General features: G+C 29.9%; 1 pseudogene; it reads left to right on the forward strand.

Moving 5' to 3' along the window:
- The first annotated feature begins 1,350 nt into the window (after positions 1 to 1,350).
- LOC105761903 (CENP-B homolog protein 2-like) lies at positions 1,351 to 18,898 on the forward strand (annotated as a pseudogene).
- The last annotated feature ends 361 nt before the right edge of the window (positions 18,899 to 19,259 follow it).

Genomic DNA, 19,259 nt, shown 5'->3' on the forward strand with positions numbered 1-19,259 from the left:
ATTTTATTTAAATAAATTTTAAACCATAACTTAGTTATTATTTGCATATTATTTTGAAAATTACAGTGTATTATACTTAAAGTGGAAATCTTAATATAGCAATTATAATGGATTAGTTTTAAAAAAGAAACTGGACAGAGCTTCATTGTATTTCAGATATTAAGATAGTGTTTGGAAAGCCTCTAATAATTGGATTTGAGTATTACTTGTAATTACAAAAAAATGGTATGTTTGGGTAACCATTGTAATTGGTGGGCCCAACTAAATTGACTATAATTTGAGCACCACAATAACACTTTTCAGTCGGCACCCCTCTCCCCTACCACTTGAATCACTAAATTAAAAAAAAAATAGGTGCAACCTGATCAATCGGTGGCACCCGTATTTCACACAAAAAATACACCCTTTTTTTTGTCCATGTATAGCGAAAAAATATATTTTTTATTGGGGTCGCCGATGTGTCAGGCGGCACCTGATTATTTTATTATAAATTTTTTAAAGCTGAAAAAAATTGGTATATTAAATTTTGGGTATTGAAACCTGGACCCATGACTAACGACTTGCCACTGATGTAACCCATTGATCATGGTTCGGGTTCCAATACCCGAAATTTAATATACCAATTTTTTTCCAACTTTAAAAATTCTATTTGTTATTATATTATATCGTTTTGTTTTGTTTTATTATAAAAGGGGTTTAGTTTGATCCCCAACCCCTCACAGATATCAATCAAAAGGAAAAAAAAAATAAGAGCTGCTGAAGGTCACTCCCACCCCGAAAATCAAAAGGAAGGTATATGTTTTAATTTTTTTTTAGTATAATTAGTTATATTAGTAGTAGTTTAGTATTAAGGTATGTTATTTTGTTAAAAAAAGGTTAGTACTAATTATTCCCTCCAGATCAATCACCACACGAAAGAAAAAAAAAACAGATCCAGTTGAAGGTCGTATAATTAGTTAATTAGTATTATTAAGGTTTTTTTTAGTAGTATAATTAGTTTTTAGTAGTAGCTTATTTGTGTTAAAAATTTCTTTTATTTAATATTAGGGTATGTTAATTATGAAAATTATTATAATTGTGTATGTTTACTTTGTATTGTTTGTTTATTAAGATGTTTGGTTTTATTTTTGCAGTTTAAGAAAAAAATAGAGAATCGATTTTTTGCAGCCATTCATTTCAATGGTATTATTTTAGAAACAAACGTTGGTTGTATTTTTAAAACTCGCTAGAAAATAGGATTTGATATGAAAAAGAAGGTCAGTGAAAAAAAATTCCCAACGTTGTGGAAGGAGGATGACGAAACTATTCTACAAATTTCCAGTTTCGTCAAATCCTATCTAATTTACCTAGATGGAACTTTTAGATGATGACGACGTTGAGACAATGGTTGTATTATATTTCCCATCAAGGAGGGTGAACACTGAACCGATTCAGTTTTTTTTTAAGTTAGCAAATGCAGAGCTCGTTGAAAATGTAACTCAGTTAAGTCAACAATATGGAGTTGAAGACTCGCGTACAGATGTTCCCAAAGTGTCTGTCGATAGGAGGTCGTTTGTGCGCGATTTTGACATCGGTCTCAACGTTGAATGTTTAGATCAGTACGGTGGTGGATTACAAATACATTAGTTGTTATTAAAACCGATGCGCTTGGTGAAGATGGATCCGATAGTAATGGTTGTTCTGATCACGAAGGTAAAGATTTTAGTAACCCTGATTTAGATGATGTCCCAGATGATATCAACGATAAAAGACCGGATGATGGAAATGGTCAGCCTTTTTGGTCAAAAATACGAGTCGTCATATCTTCATACGCAAAGGTCTCAGAGCCCATATGTCGGTTATTGATCCCGATATGGTGCATGCTTCCGAGTTCCTTGAGTATTCGAACATAATACTTGCTCACTTGATGTTACTAGATCCTAGATCAGAAGATTTGTTCGTGGGTCAAACATTCACGAGCAAAGACGAGTGTGTCGGTGCCATCAAGCGTTATAGTATGAAGGTTTCTGTCGACTACAGGATGGTTGACTACATGCATGTGGCATGTACGAATTGCATTTATCCAGAGGTCCCAATAGTAGAAGATACGAAAATATGTTGGGCCCTATACATGTATTTCTGCACGTATGACGCAGGACCACCGCAAGCTTGATTCAAAAACCATCTGCAACTACATATTGGAAATGGTTAAAGACATGCCCATCATTCCCGTACCGGTGTTGATTGCTAAAATGCAAGAATAGTTCCAGTACCGAGTTTCATATTGGAAGGCATGGTTGGCTAAACAAATGGCTATAGATCAGTTGTACGTAGATTGGGATACGTCGTACAACAAACTCCAAGGGTGGATAGCCGTAATGTGAGAGTACGTTTTAGGGACTGTCGTTGAGTTGTATACGCTCTCTTATTACGATCGAAACAACAAACTCCATCTAGGGAAAAGAACTTTGTAGGGGTAAGGACAACCAACCAGCTATATTTGGGGTGGCAATGGGCTAAATATGTCAAACATCATTGGTGAGCTCGGTTGCTGATAAAAAAAACTGTAACCGCCCATTTTCGGGTGTATTGCATAACCTGAGTACTCTGGGGAAAAAGTACTACAACCCCCCAACTCCGAATGATAGGAACTACCAGTCAATTACGTGTATGACAATGAAGGTGTCCGTTTAGGCTCAAACTCTGGCTTAGGATCTGCTATGTAGCTTGAATTGGTTACCGCAACATTGTCCATAGGGAGCCTTAATTCTAGTGTGATGGTGCATTCGCCACATGGGAAATGAAAGGTGTGCGTCTCTGAGCGCCACCGCTTAACCAATGTCGATATTAAGTTGATCCTCAACTCGAACATACAAATTAATGTCGTTGATCCAAATCCTGCGGCATCTAGGCAGGGCATAATCCGTTCATCCGGCCGATAGCTCGGACCATGACCCTGCGGCCTCAACGCGCGGTACGCACCCTAATTATATTAAATTGTAAAATTGGTTAATATCTCAAAATTAAATAAAAAATTACGTGCAACTATTATGAAAATTACGTGCAACATTAGAACATTTTTTTACTGGCAAATGGATTGTCCTTACTATGTGCCCCTCTACAATAACTAAAGAACTCATTTCAATATCTGCACAAACAATTAAAATTTTAATCATCAACTTAACAAATAAACAATATAAAAATAACTACAATTATTTTCTTTCAAAACCCATCTTCGTAATCAACAAAATCAAATTACTCAAATAATTTCTCGATTATATTAAATGCAGTAAGCGAAAATAAATTGGGAAATTAAATTAGCAATTAATTTCAATTGCAACTATTTTCAAGGTAATAGTTTAATATTTAAAATTATTAAAAGAAACTTTTGCTTAAATTCCCGACTATTCCTCGAGTCTGATTTACACTCTACTAACAGTTCGAAGAACTGTAATTTATTAGAAAAAAGAAGATCCGACTATTCTTTAATCTATAGTAAACAAAATAATTAGTATTAATCTTTTAACACAAATAAAATGCATTAATATTAACCTTAATAAACTTTTACTAAAATATAACCTAAAAAAATACAGATACAACAGTGAAGAATTTTACCTTTGATTTTCGGAGGGGGACCTCCAACTAGGGGTGAGCATTCGATCGAATCGTATCAAAAATTTTCGAGTTAATCGAGTTTTCGAATCTCATTTTATCATCCTAACTTTATTTGAAGTTTTCTCGAATCGAGTCGAGTGAGATGGAATTCGAATCGAATCGAATCGAATATATTTGTTCGAGTTAAATTTTTAAAAAATAATTTTGGGTCCTTATAACCGTTGTCACCCATCGTAATAAAATTTGTCTACCTTAATCAAATTTTTTATTAACTTTCATCACCTCATAATTTATTTATTAATTTTTATATCTTGATTAGTTTATTTGCTTGCTTAGTTGTTTCAATTATCTTGATTCTTGTCACTATGTATTTTGGAATTAAAAATATATTAAATGTAAAATATGATTTTTTAATAAAATTTATTTCAAAAATAAAATGTGAAATTGATACCAATATAAAATTTTAACACGAATATTTTATGGCATAATTAATAATTCAATTTTAATATAAATATTCAATATGACTAAACAATTCAATAATATAAATAATATAAAATGTGAAATTCAATTTAATAATATAAATAGTAAATATAAATAAAATTATTACTATTTATGTTTAGTGATTTTTTGGATAATTTTGATTTTTATTTGAGAGTAAAGAGTGAGAAGTAAAAGTTTCGGGGGAAAATAAAAAGTTTTGGGGAATAAAAGTTTGAGGAAAGTAAATAGGGGGAGTAAAATTTTGGAGGGAAAATATTAAAAAAATTGGAGGGGGGAGGGTTTGGGGTAGATGGGAGGTGGGAGGTGGGATGGAAAGGAATAAAAGTTTTAGGGAAAGTGGGAAGGAGTAAAATTTTGAGAGAAAATAAAAGGTTTTGAGGGTTTTGGGAGTAAAATTTTGAGAAAAAGTAAATGGGAGAGTAAAATTTTGGTGGGAAATGTATTTTGGGTAGATTGGGGGGTTGGGAGGGGAGGGGAGTAAAAGTTCTAGGGGGAAAGTGGGAAGGAGTAAAAGTTTTGAGGGAAAAGTAAAAAGGTTTGGGAGTTTAGGGTAAAACTGTCAAATATTATAGTTTGATGTTCGAATTATTCGAATTATTCGAGTTATTCGAATTCGAAAACTTAACTCGATTCGAACTCGAAATTCAAAAAAAAAATTCGAGTTGATTCGAATAACTCGATTAACTCGAATAACTCGATTCGTTTAACTCGAAATTCAAATTTTTTTTCGATTTTTCCGAGTCGAATCGAGTTTTGCTCACCCCTACCTCCAACATTGAAGAATTTTGTTTTTCACTGACTGATGTGTGGGGGTTAGGGTACCAAACCAACCCCCATTTAATAATAAAAGAAAATAATATAATAATAAAATAATTTTTTTTAAAATGAAAAGAAATTGATATATTAAATTTTGGGTATTGAAATTTGGACACCGCACTGATAGGTCACATCGGCCATTAATATTAACCTTTTAACATAAATAACATGTCTTAATACTAACCTTAATAAACTATTACTAAAATATAACCTAAAAAATACAAACAAAGCAATGATGAATTTTACCATTGGTTTTCGAAGGAACCTTCACTATAGCCCTATTCATGGGTTGGGTCACTTGGTCTGGCTTGAAGGTCCGCTCGAAATGTGAGAGGATTTGGATTAAAATATAGGTTCGAAAAATGAAATTGGACAAAAAAATAAGGCCAGTTTAAAAACCAGGTCAGGCATCGAGTAAGACATTTTTGGCTCGGGCCCGGCTTGAATTCACTAAAGGACAAAAAGGTTTTGCTTTTTTTATTTTATTTTATTTTTTAATGTTATTTTCTTGTTGTTTTATCTCTATTTTGCTACTATTTTACTATTATGTTGCTACTATCTTATTGTTATTGTTAGGATATTGTATAAAACTTATTTTATTGTTAATTTTGTTATTATTTTAAAGGCGTTTGTTAATTTTGTTATTATTTTAGACGTATTTGCTTGTTAAGTTGCATCTATCTTAGTATTATTTAAGTATACATTTTTTTATATTTTCAATTTGTTGGGAAATATTTATTTTGATGTTTTTAGTATTTTTGATGTATTATATATATTTAAAAATTATATAAAAAATTAATACGGGCGGTCCGAGTCGAGCCCGAGTTTTAACATTTTTATCCGGGTCGGGCTTGGACAAAAGTTTAGGCCCATTTTTCGGGTCGGGCTGGGACCAGGCCTAGCCAATGGGCTTGAATTTTTAGTTGAGCCCAACCCGAACTCGGCCCAACCCATGAACACCTCTACATCAGTTCAGTAGTAAAGAATTTTTTTTCACTTCAAATGAATGACTGATGTACGGGGGTTGGGGACCAAACCAACCCCTCTTCTATAATAAAAGAAAATAATATAATAATAAAACATATTTTTTAAGCGGAAAAAAAGTGGTATATTAAATTTTGGGTATCGGAATCTAAACCCGTCGACCACAGGTCCAGGTTCCAATACTCGAAATTTAATTTACCAATTTTTTTCTAACTTAAAAAAAAATATAATAAAATAATTGGGTGCCGCCTGACATATCAACGACACCAATAAAATTTTTTTGTTATACATGTACAAAAAAGTTGTATTTTTGGGTGTAAAATACGAGTGCCATCGATTGATCAGGTTGCACCCAATTTTTTTTTTAAATTTAGTGATTCAAGTGGCAGGAGAGAGGGGTGCTGCCGATTGATCAGGCGACACCGATTTTCACTGTTGAGTTTGTCTAGATTGGTAAATATTAGGACCTTACCTATTTCATTATGTATTATATTATATTATATTTTATATTATTTGGTTAAAAAACCCATAAGTTTATTTCTAAATTCTGAAATTAAAGCTACAAACTATTTGGGTTGTGAACTCAAATATTATAAGAAGGATGCTAATTATGCAAATATAATATGTTTTCTTACACTATGTCATGGGGTATAATACCATTTTAGATAATGATGTCAGGCAACAAGTACCATAGGTAGCTTACGATCTCTTTAATTTGAATCATTCAAGTCTTTAAAATGTGGTTAATAAGACATTTATTGTTCTTAAAAATATTTCTCATATTAACATCACTAATAATTTTGTTATTATAATACATATAATGATTTTATTTTATTTTTGTTACTTGTTTAGAAATTATTTTTATCATATAAATTTTATAGTAATTATTTTAAAAATATAAATTATGTAATAATGTAATTACAATTTGTACTACTAAACATGACATACTGAAATTGCGATGTAATTACACTTTGCTTGCCAAATACATCTAGGGAATTATAAGTCATTGCAATTACAAAAAATGTAATTACTACTCTAGTAATTACACTGTAATCCAATTACATTGTAATGTCCAAATACAATAATTTTTAATTAAAATTAATAGTCATTGAAGATATTTTATGTAAAGAAAATATGAAAACTTTATATTAAAGTAGATTTTAATGTAATTTTAAAGTAGATTTTAATGTAATTTTATTGTCCCAAGTGGCAACCATTTAAAACAAGTTATCAATTCAACCATACCAAAACCTATACCTATACTAATATCCAATATTGCACTTATTCAAAAGATGCCAAAACACACCTAAACCATTACTTTAAACAGTTAACCAATATACCTCAATGTCACTCATTCACAAAAACTTTAAAACCTATTGCACATAATTTTGGTACCACAACCTAGCATTATGAATACAACAATTCAACATCCCAAAAATGTAACATTCAAACTTCTCAAATACTAACCAATACTAATCATCCACAATTCAAACTTCCATTTCATTCTATTTATTTTAAACCTCATTCATGCTATCACATTAAAGCATATTAATTTATTATACCATTTTCATCTTAAAGAGTCATAACTTATCATTAAAGCCTACTCAAAACACCACAAAACACATATATTTACAAAATTCAACTAGCCCTAAATTCCTATCAAAGAAATCAAAACAAAACCCCCAAATCTCACATAAACATCTATCCAACTACACCTATTTACATACCACTTATAACTGAGCTAGAATGGTCAAAAGTCTACTAAGTCACTAGATGGATAGTGTGAGCTCCAACACGATCCAACCTGTAACACCCCTACCTAACATGTCTCCGTCATTGGATAAGGGTTACAGAGCATTACAGTGCAAAACAAAACCTTAATCATCGAAACATGGATCAACATGCAATTCACATATTTATTTTCAATAACTTAATTTAAATATGATAAAAATACTTTTATGGGTTCTAAATCGAGCTTGATTAGCCCTAAAAATAATTCGAAAACAATCAGGGATTTATTCGAAGCAAATAAAAAATTTTAGGCAAAACATGAAAAATTCTATGAAACAAGGGTCACACGGTCATATGTCCAGGCCGTGTGACATAGCCCAGACCATGTGGACATTTGAAATAAGGTACACAGTTGTGTCGTAGGCTGTGTGCCAAACCATGCAACTACCTGTTTTGGGAGACACGGCCGTGTTGTAGACCGTGTGAAACCTACATTTAAAACAATAATGACACACGGCCATGCGAACAACCAATGTGTGACACATGGTCGCGTGACAGCTCGCGTCTCAGGTCATGTGTACCAAAATGTACATTGAAAAACAAGTTTACCAAAAATATTTTCTTGAGTCATAAGCATACCATTTGCTAACCTTTTATCCTAATCAAAACACACTTAAACGAGAACAAATCATGCTAAAATCAACATATATTCGATACATTTCCATCAGTCAAACAATGTACCCACACTGGTACTACAAAATATACATCCAAATAAATTCATCTAATTGACATGGACTAAGCTTAAAATCTACACCATGCATATAACTATCACTCATCCATTTCAATTACAAATTACACAAATCAAGTCAAGACTTACCAAAATGCCAATCAAGGGCACCACATTTCACACACCAAATTTAGACCTATGCCACATCTCAAAGTTCTAGTTTGAACTTATGTCAACCATACCAAATATCCATTCCCAAACATGTCATTATACCTTATAATACCTAATATCTATAAAGCATGCATAAAATTCATCCACTCATACTTGTACCTATTATTCACATGCCATCATTTAATATCACTAACCACAACAACTTAGCACAACTTAAACAAGCCAAATCACTTAAATAACCTTTTTAGCCCTATTACATGTCATTTATAACCATTTGCCAAAATAACCAAACTTTACCAAAATGGATCAACAGATAGTGTGATAGTGCTCCGACACAATTCCAACCGGCCAAGCTTTTCGATGACTTATAGATACAGAAAGAACCAACTATGTAAGCAACTAATGCTTAGTAAGTTCGTATAAAGGAACTTAAACTTACAAAACGCATTAATTAAACAACCATGAATAATTCCTTTTTGTTTTAGGCCAAATTTCCTTTTTCCTAAACACAACACCTCACAAGATTAGTAGGTGAAGTAATGCACATGTAAATTTAACCAAATAAGGCGTATAACATATCAAGCTTTTCAAATTCATCAATCATTTTCATCATATACTATGCACTTTCATTTTTATCACCTTTCACATCTCAAACTTCATATATCATACATACTATAGCATAGTAAATCATGACATATACCTAATAAGCATTTAGATCTTATATATCAACTGACACATATATATCCATTATACATTCTTCTCATTTGAGTCCAAATAGCTAATAGATAATAAGGAAACATAACATCTATGAAACATTACATATATTACGAAATAAATTTCATGCATATTTCATCTGTCACATGATAAATTCTCATTATTTTCATTTCATATATGCATATCCATCTTTCCATTTCATATGAACATTAAGTTTTTATACATGCCTTTCCATTAACCTTTACTTACTCGTTGAACCATCTATGATTTCATCGGATACTCGGGAATGCTCACACATAGTGTGCCTTTTCATGTAATCATAACCTTTCCTTTTCAATAGTGCTCACACGAGCTGCGAAATGGGCTTGCTCACACGAGCTGCGAAATGGGCTTGCTCACACGAGTTGTGGGTCAGAATGTTTGCTACATGATGCTGCTCACACGAGCTGTAGAGAATCCGCAACAAATGCAAGACCTCAGTTATCGGTAGCACATTCAAAACCAGCACCCAAAACCGTATAATCCCTAATGACATGTCATTTGTATCCTAAGAATTCACATGGCTCAAACGGGACCGTTTTATATATCCAAGCCTTAATTGGCATTCAATATATCATTTTTCACATATACATTTACTTTATCATATTAACATTTGAGTACCTTATCCAAATCAAAACATTATATCATTCAAATTTATTTACATCCCATTTTGTTCTATTTATCAAAATCTTATACAACTACTAATCTAATCTATTTATAACATAAATATTTATTAACATTACATTCAAAACATTACATGATAATTTAGTCCTTAAACTAACTTATCTCAATTAGAACGATTGCTAAAACAGAGTCAACAACTAGCACGGAACCTTAGCTTTTTCCTTGATTTAAATCCATTTAATTATGTAACACCCCTATACCATGTTTGAATCAAGGAACCTGATATAGAAATATTACATTTGGTGCCAAATTAATTCTTGGCTAATTACTAATATATTTGAACATAAAAACGTACACTTGGAACATACTTAATATTTTTCCTAAGTACATGCCATTCTATTCAAAATTTTAAAACGTACCTTGTTGTTACTTGAAGATGTGATGAGATGAAAGCTTGCAATCTCAAATTCAACTCTTCAAAAAATCACTGTACCTAATCTGCGCACGGAAACAAACCGTACGCGGAGTATATTTATACAGTGGTATTACTATAATTCAAATACTTAAAGTAAAATATTAAACTTGTATTTTCAATCATAAGCCATTCTCTCTCAATGGATCATTTATTTGTTCATCTTTTAATTTCATACTACCAACTAGCTTAATTAGCTTTAATCATTTCAATTTGCACTTCAAACTCTGTATCATTATTCATTTTACAAAGAATCCTTTTGTTCATATATCTCATTCCAATAATTCATTCCATTTCATATATAAATCATTCAATTCAACAATTCATACAATATCAATTCGATTATCAAATTGTTCATACCTCTATTAACAACTCATAATCTTTATACTTATAATCTTTAATAACCATTTCATGCACAAAACAATTTGTTTCATTAATAGTATTAACTATCTCAAATTCATTTCAATTTCCAAATTTTCATTATAATAACTCATCCATTATCAATTCCATTGTCAATTCGTTCTTTTATAATCAATTTACGTTATAGTCTTTTAATATTCGATTCATACATTAAATCCATAAATAAATTTCAAGAACTTGTATTCAATTAAATTCAAATATTATTTCACTATTTCAAATCATTTTATTTTCACTTCTCATTTCAATTCAATTTAGTTCAATTCAAATCACTTTTAATTTCCAATCAATATATCTTCAAATAGTCACATAATTCATGATTCAAAATCATTTCTTACCTCAATTCTTTTATTTTCCCCCTATTAACATGACTCGGACTTTGACAGATACACGGATTCCAACCCAAGCACACCAGTATGGCACATTGTGCCTAAAATGGTACATAGTATTTGATTAGTATACGACACATAAGTGCCTGAAATGACACGCGAGGTGCCTGATACGACACACGAGGTGCCTAAAATATGACACATAAAGTGCCTGATCGACAAAGCCGATAAATCTCGTACTCTTCCTAATCCTATGGCATGCCAACTATATCCGATTCAGCCCGACTAGTTAATAGGATATTTAAATCATTTTTTTATTTCAAATTCACTTTCAATTCAATCACAATTCAATTCAAATTCACTTTGCACTTTTTAATCAATATGCAATTCAGTACCAATACATATTTCAGATATTCACATATACTCATACTTCGATTCAATTCAAACCACTTTTCAATCAATACACAATTCACGTATTCACACATATTCATAATTTAAGTCACTTTTATTTAATTCATATTTTTAATTCATTTTCCAATCAAATTCAAATCACTAATTACTTTTCAGTCAATATACATTTCAAATATTCACATATTTTCTTCATTCAATTCAATTTAATTCAAATCATTTTTAATTTCCAATTTGTTCACATTCAATTTCAATAGCCATAAACATTTTTGAATCAATTTCATTCAAATCAATATTATCATTTCAATTGCTTACCTAATTTTACCTACCATGCATTTTAATTAAAATATAACAATTAATAATAAACAGATTTGAATTATAGTAATACAGACCCGGATTTACTCGATTACTCCTCGACAACTTTTCCCTTTCCTTTCGATGCCAATGCTTCGAGTTCTTTGCTAGCAATTAAACTTGAAGCTTCCAAATTCCAATTCTCCCTTTTTCTTTTATTTTCTTTCCCCTTTCCTTTCTTTCTTTTTCGCCTGTTCTCTGTTTCTTCTTTCTCTTTTGTTTCCCTTTTTATTTATATGCTTTATTTGTTTAATAATAATATAATAACTTAACAAATATCTATTTACTTAAAAAGTAATTAAATAAATATATTACAAAAGTATAAATGCCATTATTATATTTGTATATTTTATCACCATACACTTGGCTTTAATTTAATAATTATTATTATAATAAATATCTTTAGCTTAAAATATAAGTAAATAAATAATTATACTACAAATGTTTACATATATTTATTACACATGTGTTTTATCACCACCCTACATTTGTCAACTATTTAATCACAAATCATTATATGTATTACAATTGTGCACACATATATTTTACGATTGGATATTATCATCACCGTCCACTTGTCCTTATTTTATTTATTTCATAATATAATACAATCTAATTATAATATAATTATTATAATTTAACACAACTAATTTATTTATGTTAATTTATGTTAATTATAATATAATTAGATTTTTGTTTTGTTTGCCGCCTCAACTTATGCTAAATGACTTATTTCCCATTTTGGTCCTTCTTATTTTCTTTTAATCTACAATTCAACTTTTACTCTTTATTTATTTTAGTCCTTTTTCTAATTACTCTTAATTAAGATAAATTCACCTAATTAGAACTTAATTAGGCACACCATTAGTCTCATAAATATTTCTAATAATTATTTACCAACCCATTTCACTAAGACGGAGACCCGATAATGTACTTTTTTGATGCCCATAAATTTTGGGTCATTGCAAATTAATTCAAGCCTGTAACTTATTTTAATGTGAATTTATAAAATTTCCCAACACTGTTCCTTTTATTCAATTTAGTCCTTAGACCCATAACTTGGAAATTTACCATTTTTAAAAGGGAACCATGTTAGCCGAATTTCTCAGGATTTCTAAAGAGTCTATTTCCATCAAAATTTCACATCAAATCCGATGAATTTTACTCTTTTAACAAATTAATCCTTTAACATTAAAATTACTAAAAATCACTTAACAAAATACTTCTATTTATTATCCAAGCTTAATAATCTTTCAATTAAATCTAAAAACACACTTAAACCATTCATGACAAGTCCCTAAACTTTTAACAATTTTACAAATTAACCCCAGATTAACTAGATTAAACTAAATCGATCTCAAAAATGTAAAATTTATTGAAAACAAATTGAAAACACATACCATGCAATTGTAAACAACCTTGACCGTATACTTGCTTAAACTCCCATGGATATTTCGGTTTGTTTCTCCACTAAGAAAGAAGATGATAACATATTCTTTTATTTGTTTATGTTTTAATTATTATTAAATTACAATTTTAACCTTACTTTCAACTTATTTCATATATAAGTTGCATGTACACATATGTCCACTAAAAGTACAGGGTAAAATTGCTATTCAATGCCCTTTAATCATTACTTTATAGTTATTAAACACATATAACTTATAACGATTAAATTTTGCATTTTATACGATTTAATCTTTTTTCTTTAATTAATTATCTAAATATTAAAATTTTTTAAACAAATTTTAATATAACCATAATAGCACTCCGTAAATATTTATGGGCTCGGTTCATAAAAACGAGATCCCGATACCTCGTTTTCTAAAATCACTTGACTTTTGGAACAAACCACTTGCACTTAAACTTTAGTTCAAACAACAAAAATGATCAAATCAAAATTTATTATAATACTATTTTTAACTCGTAAATATTAATGTAATAAGGCCCAATCGGCCTGGGTCCAAACTAAACAAAAATATGTCAGACCCAACAAATAAGTGGCCCAATACAGGCCCAATAACCGATTTGCAAACCCTAGCCCAAAAAAAATTAATTTGTTGAAACCCTATGACCTCCTTGCCTCAGTAGCCAAGAAGCCCCATCACCTCGACGCCTCCAAAGAAGAGTCCAGACGCCACACATTCGGAGATCGTCCTCCCATCGCGACGTCATTCAGCAAGCACGACGCCTTTAAAAAACAGATTCAAAGAGTCTCGAAGAAAAACAACAAAGAAAACAATTTGTATTTAATTTATTTTCTTTCTTTCGCCTATAAAAGGCCTATCAAGATCTGTAAAAGGGGATAGACACTAAGAAGAGAGAAAATACAAGGAGAATAGAAACCAAAGCGTAAGGTGATTTACCATCGTAGCGTTTTCTCTTGTTTTTATTTCTACAATTGATTTTTGTTAATATCTACTGTTTATTCAAGGAAAAGAAATAAAAGGTAAGTTTACCTTATATTGGCGCCTTCGATCCCTCATCGCTCCGTTGCAATCGGCGTTTGAGGAGGTTTTGGCATGGGAAAGCGGCGGCGAGGACGCTTAGGGTGAAACCCTAGCGAGCAAAAGAGGGTGTTTGTTTTTTTCTTTTTTCATTCGGTTGTAAATGATTTTGAAAGAAAATTTTGTTTCAAGTAACGCTACAAAAACGACGTCGTTTTTAAGGCCTCGACCAGCGGTGACCCTACCCGAAGGGGAGGATCCGCGTCTGACGCCGATGGGGAATTTGTGCATTTAACCCCTCCCTTTTGCAACGCATGTCAATTAAACCTTTTCCACTGGTTTTAAAATTTGGGCCGCGTATTCCATTTTTATTTCAATTTGATACCCCGTTGCGCAGCGTTTTGGAAGGGAAGGAATTATTTCCTTTTTAGTCCCCCATTATCGTACGCGTGTTCAAATTTGGTTTTTTCTTACTTTATTCAGTTTTTTTTATTTTTTTAATATACTGTTACTCATTTGTTATTACTATTATCACTTATTATTATACTAATACCATTTATGATTTTCATGTACGTGTATATACATATTGTTTTATATTTCGATTTTTTTGCAAACGCATAACTTTTAGTATTTTCTTTTCATATTTTCATTACTAGCATATATATATATATATGTATATATATATATTCTTAAGCTTTAAAATGCATGCATATGTTTTTGTACGTTTTACATACATTTTATTTCCTTTATTTTATCTTTTTATCCTATATATTTTTATATACATTATATTTTATATATATATATATATATATTTATGCATTTTTTCAACCATATAAATATCCACACGTTTTAATATTTTATTCTCATAATTTTACATTCATATATATATGCATACACATTTTAAAATCCACATGTTTCCCATACTTTATAATCCAAGATACACATTTATTTTATAATAGATATATGTGTACATATGTTTGCAGCTTTACCGTTATATTGTATTTGTATATATATATTTGCAAATATTTATTCGTATATGTTGTAAATTAAAGTATCTGTATCATATTGTACATTAACTTTTAACATACCTTTCGGGAAATATATTTTGGTTTTATCGAAGCATTAAAGTCATCATATTTTTACAAATTTCCAAAATATTTGGCATTCATGATTCTCGGGAAGGATTGTGTCCTAACTTACTGGATTGCGATTATTTTTCGATGAATTTAGAAAGCCAAGTATTTGTTTTGCAATAAATTCGCAAATTTTAAATAAAAGCTTATTCTCGGGAATTCAAATTGTTGGGTCCTAACTTACTGGTCATGACATTTTCTTCTCGAGATAAGAATTTTCAAAAGCAAAAGGCAATATTCGGGTATTTTGGGGATTTAAAAACATTGTGCCCTAACTCACTGGGTGTGGTGTTTTATTTCTTTGAAATATGAATGTCTCACTATTTTTTTCATGAAACGAAGAGTTTCCTTTTAAAATCTTTTTCAAATTTTTGACACCAAGGCATTAAAAAAATCAATTTGGTACCAATTTTGGGCGTTACGAGGGTGCTAATCCTTCATCGTGCGTAACTGAACTCCCGAACCTATTTTTCTCAAAATTCGTAGACCGAAATTGTTTTTAAGGTGAGCCGATCACACCTCAATCAAGGATCGGTGGCAACTCCAGTTTCTGTTCTTTTTAAGTCGACAACTAAAATTTTTGTTTTCAAAACACGGTTTTGACAATTAAATAATAATATTTAAGAACTCACTCGTTGGATTAATGGCCCCAAAACCACTATTTTTAACACCGCTGAAGAACGGGCTGTTACACAGCCAGTTGCACAATTTCTGACAATCTACAAAAAAAAAAATAGAACAAAGGTAAGCATACTTAATGCTTAGTAATTTTTTTATTTGATTATGTAATTATAAAAAGTTACAAAATAATCACTAACTAATCGAGTTTAAATTTTTTTATTCAATTTCGTTAATTAATGTTAATTTTATAACGGATTGATGACATGATAGTTTTAAAATTGAAATAATAATAATTTCAATTTCAATTTTGCATATTATATTAATTTGATCATAATTTTTTAAAATAACTCTTAACATTTACACATTACCTCAATTTTAAAAACTAAAACAATTCAAAAATTATAAAAAATATTTCTAAAATTCTAAAAATGTGTTAATATAAAAATATAATATATCAACAAAATACATACAAATATATATATATATATATATATATATATATATATATATATATATAATTCTCCTTTGCTCAAAATTAAAATATGATGTAAAATTTCGAAACTTTTGAAAATATTTATGTCGTTTCCAAAACATGTATTATTAAAATTTATTTTTGTAAAATAATATGTAATATAAATTATTTGTATAAAAGTTTAAAAGTTTTTGGTAAAAGATCTCTTTAATCCCTTTCAAATTTGATAGTAACTAAATTGATCCCTTTAAAAAGAGAGCAGTTTAATCCGTATTAATTTTAAAGTAAGCAACTAAGGATAATTTAAAATGACTTGATATTTTCCACCATTTTGCATAACTTTGATCGGTATAATAATAAATTTAACCTCATTATTTATCTATTACGTTAATTTGATCCTAATTCTAAACAACTCAACAAATTTATCCTTTAACATTTACACATTTATCGATTTTATCCTAATTTTTTAAAATTATTAAAAATAATAAAATGTATAAAAATAAAAAATACATAAATCAAAACTAATTTGTTTTCTTTCTTCTTTATTCCAAAAAATCTTTATTTTCAACCCAAAACTCATAAACACCATCGATCGGTTCTACGGTAAAACCTCTACAAAATAATATCCTTGGAACCTGAAAATTTTATTATTTTATCAAGGTTATTAGTTTATCGATAAATAAATATTTTATTAATTAATCGATAAATTAATATTTATTAATTTAGAGAATATTCCATACTCTATGCATGGTTTTTTATTATCAAAATCCAATATGCATGTAGGTGCAATGAATCAAAGTTAATTCGTTCATGTAACAAAAAAGAGAGAGTTAATTAATTGATTCATGTAACAAAAAAGAAAAATAGTTAATGGTTTCAAAATCCAATACGTATATACTCATTGGATAGATTAAAATTTTTATTATAAATAAACACATGTACATATCAAAATATTGTAATTCATTTAATCTTTTCCTCCATAGCTTCCCATTTGAAAGGTGTAAAAAAATCTACATTGACAGATAAGATGAGAAAAACATTATGTGAGTACAAAAATGAGCATCCCTCTTTAAGTAAAAAAGTTTTGCAACAGTGGGTTCAACAAACATTTGATCTCTTTGTTAGCCAATCAACAATATCAAATACTCTTAAAAGATCATCTGAATATTTGTAAAAAGAGATAAAGAATAGCAATGTTAAAAGACACAAACCAACCAAATATCCCAAATTAGAGAATATATTGTATGAGTGGTTTCTCCAATATCAAGAGAAAGTAAACATGACTAGAGAAATGATTCAAACTAAAGCAAAAGAGTTTCTACAGAAAATGTATGGTGATGCAAATTCTGAATTTAACTGTTCAATTGGTTGGCTAGAACGATTCAAGGCAAGACATGGGATTAAATCTTATAGAAGATTTGGTGAAAGTGGTTCAGTTTTTATGGATAATATTGAAGATGCTTTACCTCAAATAAGAGCTAAATTGGAAAATTTTGATTGGAAGGATATCTATAATATGGATGAAACAGGCTTATTTTATCGTTTGCAAGCAGATTATTCACTGGCTGCAAAGTAATTAGAAGGGAAAAAAAGGGTACAAGGAAAGACTTACTGTTGTGGTTTGTTGCAATGAGGATGGTTCAGATAAAGTGCTCTTTGGGTTATTGGTAAGTTTGCTAATCCTAAATGCCTTTAAACATGTGAATACTGACAATATTAACTGTCATTATCGAGACAAGAAACAAATGGATAATTGGATTACTTTTTCAAGATCTTGTTCGCTGGTTTAATGCTAGAATAACTGGTAGAAAGGTGTTGCTTATATTATACAATTGCCCAACCCATCCCAAGGTTATTGAAGGCTTGAGAAATGTTAAATTATTCTTTTTTTCCTTCAAAATCAACATAAAAAATTCAACCATGTGATACTGGAATTATTAGAGCAGTTAAGATTTATTATCGGCGTCGCTTTTATTCTAGCATCTTAGAAGGTTACGGGAAAGGAGAAAAAAATCCTGAAAAGATTAATGTATTGGATGCAATCCATTTTATTAATGCTGCTTGGAATATTGATGCGAATCCTACAACTATTGCAAATTGTTTTCTACATTGCAAAATTCGATCCGAGGAGGATATGCCTCTCGAACAAGAAATTGGTGATGTTGAAGGCATTCATAAATTAAAAGAAGTAATTTCTGATTTACACTATAGAAATGCCATGGATGTTATGCAGATTTTGAATTATCCAAGTGCAAATAAATCTTTAATAGAGCCACCTACGGATGAAGAAATTATTCAAGGAGTAATGGATGTGTCAGCTGATGACGAGTTGTGGATACCTTGAAGAATTATTTAATACAACACAAGAATAATATATCAGATTTGGTTTATGCCCTTCTAAAAGTTAAAGATGAAATTGTATTTGATTCACATGCAAAGAAGGAGTTTAACAATAGATGCATATCTTAGCAAAGAATAACATTGAAAAAAAAAAGAGTTGTCTAGAAAACACTTTAGTTTTATGTATTTCATATAAATTTTTCAGTATATTTAATGAATTATTATTTTATATTTTTATTGGGACCTTAAGGATTTTTCAAAAAATTATTATCTTATGCATTTAGAGAGGTTATTATTTTATCCTATTGGCCCAAGTCGGGACAAAAAAAATTATTTAACCGAGATTATTAATTTATCAAATATTC

Source organism: Gossypium raimondii, chromosome 12 (assembly GCF_025698545.1).
Source record: "Gossypium raimondii isolate GPD5lz chromosome 12, ASM2569854v1, whole genome shotgun sequence".
NCBI lineage: Eukaryota > Viridiplantae > Streptophyta > Magnoliopsida > Malvales > Malvaceae > Gossypium > Gossypium raimondii.